This window comes from Dipodomys merriami, unplaced genomic scaffold, assembly GCF_024711535.1.
Source record: "Dipodomys merriami isolate MVZ:Mamm:240054 unplaced genomic scaffold, mDipMer1.0.p SCAF_165, whole genome shotgun sequence".
Lineage (NCBI taxonomy): Eukaryota > Metazoa > Chordata > Mammalia > Rodentia > Heteromyidae > Dipodomys > Dipodomys merriami.
The window spans coordinates 2,442,910-2,449,625 of record NW_027202993.1 but is presented as its reverse complement, the minus strand read 5'-3'; positions in this window follow the sequence as shown (position 1 = coordinate 2,449,625).

Sequence of the window (6,716 nt, the reverse complement as noted above, 5' to 3'; positions counted from 1 at the left end):
GTTGACACTCACCCATTCATGAATTGGGCCTTGAAGGCTGTGAGTTCAGATGCCAGCACTCCCAAAAAATGAATCATGTAGTAAGAAGCTGATGGTGACAGATGTTTTCCTTTTCTGTGAAAGTCCTGGGTGTCAGGAAGGACGTGTAATACATATGCAAAACTATATCCTATGTAATCAATGTAATCACTGTTCTATGACTCATAATAGTTAATAAAATGAGTAGTCAGTACATGAATAAAACAAAAAATAAAATAACTACACTGAATGCAATATGGAATTAACATATGTTTAAAAATATAAATCATATATTTAAAATGTAAACAAATAGTATGTTTTCTAGTGGTGGGCATCGATTTCAGGCCTAAGAAACAGACTTGAATTTCTTGAATTCAAGGAGGCAAGCTTCCCCTTCCCACACAGTGCAACAGCAGGGTTACCTAGACCATGAGTTCAAATCCCAGTCCTGTCAGAAAAAAAATGGCATCTCTATGCTATGTGATGCCCAATTCGTAGGTATTTCATTTGGCCTCCATTTAATGAAGGTGATTGTTTAAATGCTTCATAAAGTATTAATTAATATTAATCAGTGTCCTGTTATGTAATTGTGTATAATTTTATCCTCTAAACATTCAAGTACTGCCCATTTAATCATGACATACATCACATTCCTTTGGTAATCATATGAGTAGGAATGAATTTCATGGGATGTCCTGCCATTTGTTGGTGGCAGGACCAGGATTCAAGCTGTGGGCTCCAGCTCCTACCACTTAAACCTGAGGATAGAGAACTCACAGGTCTTTCCAAGAACATCAGCAAAACCAGGCATCAGTGGCTCTCAGCAGTCCTCCTTAAAACTTACAAGGTTGTGAAAGGAGGATCATGGTCAAAGTCACCCTAGGCAGGAAAGTCCTTGAGACTCCTGTCCAACTTGTGCCATCAAAGACAGAAGTAAAGCCCTGTGGCTCCAGTGGTAGAGAGCTAGCCTTGATCAAAAGCAACTCACAGATTGTGCCCAGATCCTGAGTTCTAGGTCTGGGAACAAACAGACATACACAACAATCTGTGCAGCCATCCGGCTAAAGTGGGTCACTCTCTTGTCCCCAACTGGATTGGACAGAGTTCCCTGGGAAAGGGGCTGCCTTCATTTTGACTCCACCCATTCTGCCTGCATCAGAAGATTCCAGCCACCCCTCTATTGTTTCATGGTTCTTTCTGACCAATGGGATAGAAGAATGGTGGCCACGCCCACATTCCTTGCTGCCCAGTAGCACCTTGATTCACTCTGTTTGTTGACACCACTACCTCCCCTCTAACCCGGACGCGCCTCTCATGTTCCCCACAGTCTGGCCCACGACCTGCCACAAATGTGCCCCAGGGGTGGGGGTGGGGGTTGACCCGAGGATGCCACCCCCATCCCCAGTGGATATTGTCCAGGATACGGGGAGATGCAGGTTGGGTGAGGAGTGGGCGCCAAAGATCCCCTGGCCTGCAGTAGTCGGAGCCACACAGCAGCATATCTGCGCCCTTCCACTCCCTGGTGGGAACCCAGTGGCTTTACTCAGAGGTGGGGAGCAGCATGTCTACACCTGCCTTCTGGGTTTTTTTCCTTTTTTTCTGGGGATGGGAGGTGTTGGAGGCAGAAGATAGACACCCTTACTGTGTGAGACCTTGTCTTTTGTGCTCAGTCAAACTTTCACCTGAAGACAGAGAGACAGACAGAGAGAGAGAGAGAGAAAGAGAGAGAGAGAGATTGAAAGAGAGAGAGAGAAAGAGAAAGAGAGAAAGAGACAGAGACAGAGAGACAGAGAGACAGAGAGACAGAGAGACAGAGACAGAGACAGAGACAGAGAGACAGAGAGATAACCTTTTTCCTTGTACAGCCTGACTGTGCTCAGGTGAGTGATCAGTTGGCAAATTGCAGGTGCTGCATGGAGGAGTCTTCTGTCACCTGTCTAGAAGGAGGCCGAATGCTTTGGTAACTTCTACCTGTTATCTTTGGGGCATGTATGGGTTTCACAGCTGAGGTCTGGGGGCCTGGAAGGGTGAGAGGCTTGAAGGGGACACAGCACAGTTAAATTACAAGAACAAGGGATCTGTGTACAATGGAACTGTGTACTCCCTTGGGCCTGGTTGGTGGCAGTGGGAGCTTGGGAGGACCTGGGAGTGTTGCCTGCAGGGGATGGCTTCCCAGGAGGACAGAGAGCATGGCCAACTCTTAGTAAGGATATGAGTTCTGCTAGTATGGAGTGCAACAGCATAGGTCAGTCTCTGAGTCTTCTCATAATGACGTCTGATGGGCGAGGCCAACCCTATTTTAAATCTTGAGCTGTGATCTTCAGATCTCAGCGTCCTGAGTACCTAGTATTATAAGCATGAGCCTCTGGCACTGGGACTCTGGTTCTTTTTGGTATATTAGGGTTTGACGTCAAGGCCTTAGGCTTGCCAGTCAAGTCTTCTACCATGCGAGTCAAGCTTTTCTGTCTTGGGCATTTCTGAGATGGAGAATTAATATATGCTCATTCTGGGCTGGATCATGGTCCGCCTATCTGTGACAGGCCTGAGCCACAAGGCCCGTTCTTCTGTAGTTGGGATGGTAGATATGTAGCGACATGCTCAGTCATTGGTTTAGATGGATTGTCCCAAACTCAGTCCACGGCAGCAGATTCTTGACCAGATGTGAGTCTCTGGGTTGGGCCTCAACCATTGGACTTCAATCTCCTCATGGGACAGTTGTGAGGAAACAAGGGATTGATACAGAGGGATCTCTGGAGCAGGGACAGGCACAGAGGGAGGGGCCATCTGATACTGTTCTTGGCAATTCTGTGAGCATATGATAGGAAGATACCCGGAAAGATCTCAGATGGTGTGTGTTATTAACGGTGCAACAGTTTTGAGATTATGAAACAAAACATCGCTCTCTTTCTTTATTACTCTATCCCCATGAGTAACGGGATCCTTCACTTTGTTCAGTTTTGAAGCTGGGGAAACTGAGGCACAGAGAAGCCTGGTGACCTACTAATGACTCCCAGCTGACAGGAAGCTCGGCCTGACTTCTCTGCCATGCTCCCTAGGACAATGGGTGCTATTCAGTCCACTTCTTGTGGTGGGAAGTCCACTTCTTTTCAGTCATGGGGCTTGAACTTTGGGCCTAGGGCAGCTCCCTGAGCTTCTCAGCTCAAAGCTACCACTCTACCACTTGAATCACAGCACCACTTCCAGTTTTTTGGTGGTTCTTTGGAGATAAGAGTCTCACAGGTGTTCCTGCCCGGGCTGGCTATAAACCACAATCTTCATATCTCAGCCTCCATTGTACTTAGGATTATAGCCTGAGCCACCAGCACCTGGCTTAAGTGGAATTCTGACCTTCTTTCTTTCGCTTTCTCTCTCAGGAACTGATTCAATGGGTGCTGGAGGAGGAGGTCCAGCATCCCCATGTGGCTGGAACCAAGGTGGTCCTCTCATTCTCGAGGTAGGCTGTGGGTCAGGAGCTGTCTCGCTCATTCTGTTGTACCAGCTCCATGAGGTAAGTCCCTCTGTGCCCTGGCTACACTGTGACAGTTATCCATTGTCCATCTAGCCTTACTGGACTCAGTACTGTGTTCAATGCTCTTTTCTAGCAAAAATTCCTGGCTAAAATTATGATACAGAGTTATAGAATGAAAATGTAATGCCATCTTAAGAAAGTCATTTAGCGTTTTGGGAATGTGGCTTCATGGTATGGTGATTGCCTAGCATGCATGAAACCCTGGGTTCAATTCCTCAGTACCACATAAATTGAAAAAGAAACACTGGAAGTGGTCCTGTGCCTCAAGTGGTGGAGGGTTAGCCTTGCGGAAAAAAAAACGCTGAAGAATAATTCCCAAGCACCGAGTTTCAGCCCCAGGACTGCCAAAACTACAGCAACAACAATAATGAACATTTAGTTAGTAAATGCGAAATAAAGAACCCATACTTGGAATATATAAATGCTCCTTCCATACTGATACCTGACAATAGTTCCTAATACATGTACTTTACCTATGTTAGGATACTGTGTTGAAAAAATGTTTTGTTCATTAGGTCACGGCAATTAATGCTAGGAATGTGCTTAGATGTCATGTGAAGATTAATTCTGGAAATTCAAAGATTCCAGGCTTTTGAGTGGGGTCACTGCTAATCACAATGAGAAGGATAGTGTAAGTGAGATTCAGAAACTATTTTGGCCAGTCATCTTACAAAAAAGGCGGAGGCTAATTAACAGTATTGACAGAAGAGAAGGAATAACCCCAGATGGAAAGAATAAATTATAGTAACTAAGGTATAGCAGAAACCGTTCTAGGGAACCATTTTTGCTTATTAAAGAACTAGTTATCAACTAGGCTAATTCCTCATTCCCTTTGGCATTCAAAATCTTCAAGGCTAGTTCTTAATCTCTGTGTGATGAATGTATCTCCTATGCTGATCTTTCATACCTGATCTCCTTTGCTTTCTAAAAGTCTGTCTTGCTGTATTTATCTATGAACATTTCCTAATACTAAATACACCTACAAAGATGAAAGAGGATGCTAATGTAAGAGTCCCATAGCTCATGAGTCATTTATGTAACAAAAGGGAAAAGGACATATTTATTGCTACCTTAATTATTCTGAAAAGCTGCAATGTCACATCATATGGTTCATATTTCCATTCTTTGTCTACATAGTGACATTAAGTGCACATAAATGCAAATATGAGCGGGGTGCTGGTGGCTCATGCCTGTAATCCTAGCTACTCAGGAGGTTGAGTCCAGAGGATTGTGGTTCAAATCCAGCCTGGTCAGGAAAGTCCATGAAACACTTATCTTCAATCAACCCCAGAAACCCAGAAGTTGTGCTGTAGCTAAGGTGGTAGAGTGCTCAAGTTGTGCTGAAGAGCTGAGAGACAGTGCCTAGGATCAAAGTTCAATCCCCACAACCAACAAAAAAGTGCAAATATAGGTTTAATTTTCCCCCAAAGGAATGATGAAGTCAATAGTAATCTTCCCAAATGATTTAGTAGTGCACCTACTTTTACTGAATTATTTGTTATGGCTTCTTTGCTAAACATATTCTCTTCTTTAAAAATTGTCAAATATTAGCTTTATAATAAACTTCATCTAATATTTCTTGGTTCAAAAGAGTTCCATAGAGTTGATGTCACGTAGCTTTCTTACTGTCTTAGTTCAAAGCCAACCCAGGCAAGAGAGTCTGTCAAACACTTATCTGTAATTAAACACCAAAAAAGCCAGAAGTGGAGTTTTGGCTCAAGCAGTGGAGTACTAGGTTTGGTCCAGGTAGGAAAGAAAGACAACTGTTCAGGGACAGGGGCCAGTCTCTAAGTTCAAGCCTCAGAACCAGCACAAACTAAACAAACAAGCAAACAAAACAAACCCTGGGTATTTCTTTGGGACTCTCCTTAAAATAGTGGTGGTCCGAGAAGAGGCTGCTTTTGCTGATCATACTCACTGGATCCTGCTTTTATGGAATTCTTATTGCTATGGAAAACTCAAGACCAGACTAAAGGAATTGAAAACTGATTCCTGCAACAAGAGAATCATCTCAGGAGTGAAACATCCATTGATAAGACACTTTAAAACCTCCATGTCTTTGCTTCTTTGCAGTAGAACACTTTTAAAACAAAGTTACTTCCTTTTGTTCTATGCCTGCCTTCAAATGGCATATTGTTTCCTTTTGCAATACTCTCAACCAGAAGTTTACAGACAAGTTTTATATGAGTAAAGGACACACTCAAAAAAGTCAGGGACAGAGTTTCCTTCCAGCCTTGGATTCTTTTCTTGTACAGTACAAAGCAACGCAATAGTTAACTTGAACTTTGTCATTTCTCTATGTTAAATTCCTCTCCTGGGATCAGTTTCCACATCCAGTAACAGTTACTTCCACTTACTTCAGAAACAATTTATGGTGCTGCTCCAGAAAAAAATGAATGTTTTCTGGCTTCTTTGAAATAGCACAAAGACACTTTTGGACATGAGGTAACACATGTTTCAGAGACAACTTAGTAAAGACAAATGCAATTTAAATTGCTTATAAATACATTATCCATGAGAATATTTTGTTCAAACTTCTCATGTGCTCTGTAAATTAAGGTGAATTTTAAATGGTAAGAAGGTTCTCATATAATTTTTTGTGAATCTATATTCTATGCATTAATTTCCCAACTGTCCATGAGTTAACAGTAAAAGAAACAATAGCAATTATAGGAGAAAAAGAAGTTCTGTGTTTATGTATAAGTGTTCAATACAATATACAAGACTCTACAAATAAAAATTTGAAACAATAAAGCCAAGTCCCGTATGTAGATTTATGGGAGTGATATAGAGAAAGCATTACCCCTAACTGGAACATGAAGCATGAGGCCACTCCCTTTCTAAATCACGCTTGCTGATCATGTAAATGTGCAAAAAGGAGAATGGAAGAATGATTCTGTTTCCAATGCAAGTCACATATGGGAGAATAGACTTAACTGGAAAAAAAGAGTCTATCTTGAGGGAACAGGAATTATACTAGCAATGAACCTGGTGGCTAAGATCACATTTCTTTTTCTTTCCTTTTCTTATATTCCTTTTTATTGTTGTTGTTTTTTGTGACACTTGAAATATGGGACAGGGCGCTGTCCCTCTGAAATGCAGCTCAAGGCTAGTGCTCCTCCACTTGAGGTACAGTGTCACTTCCAGTTTTCTGGTAATTATTGGAGAA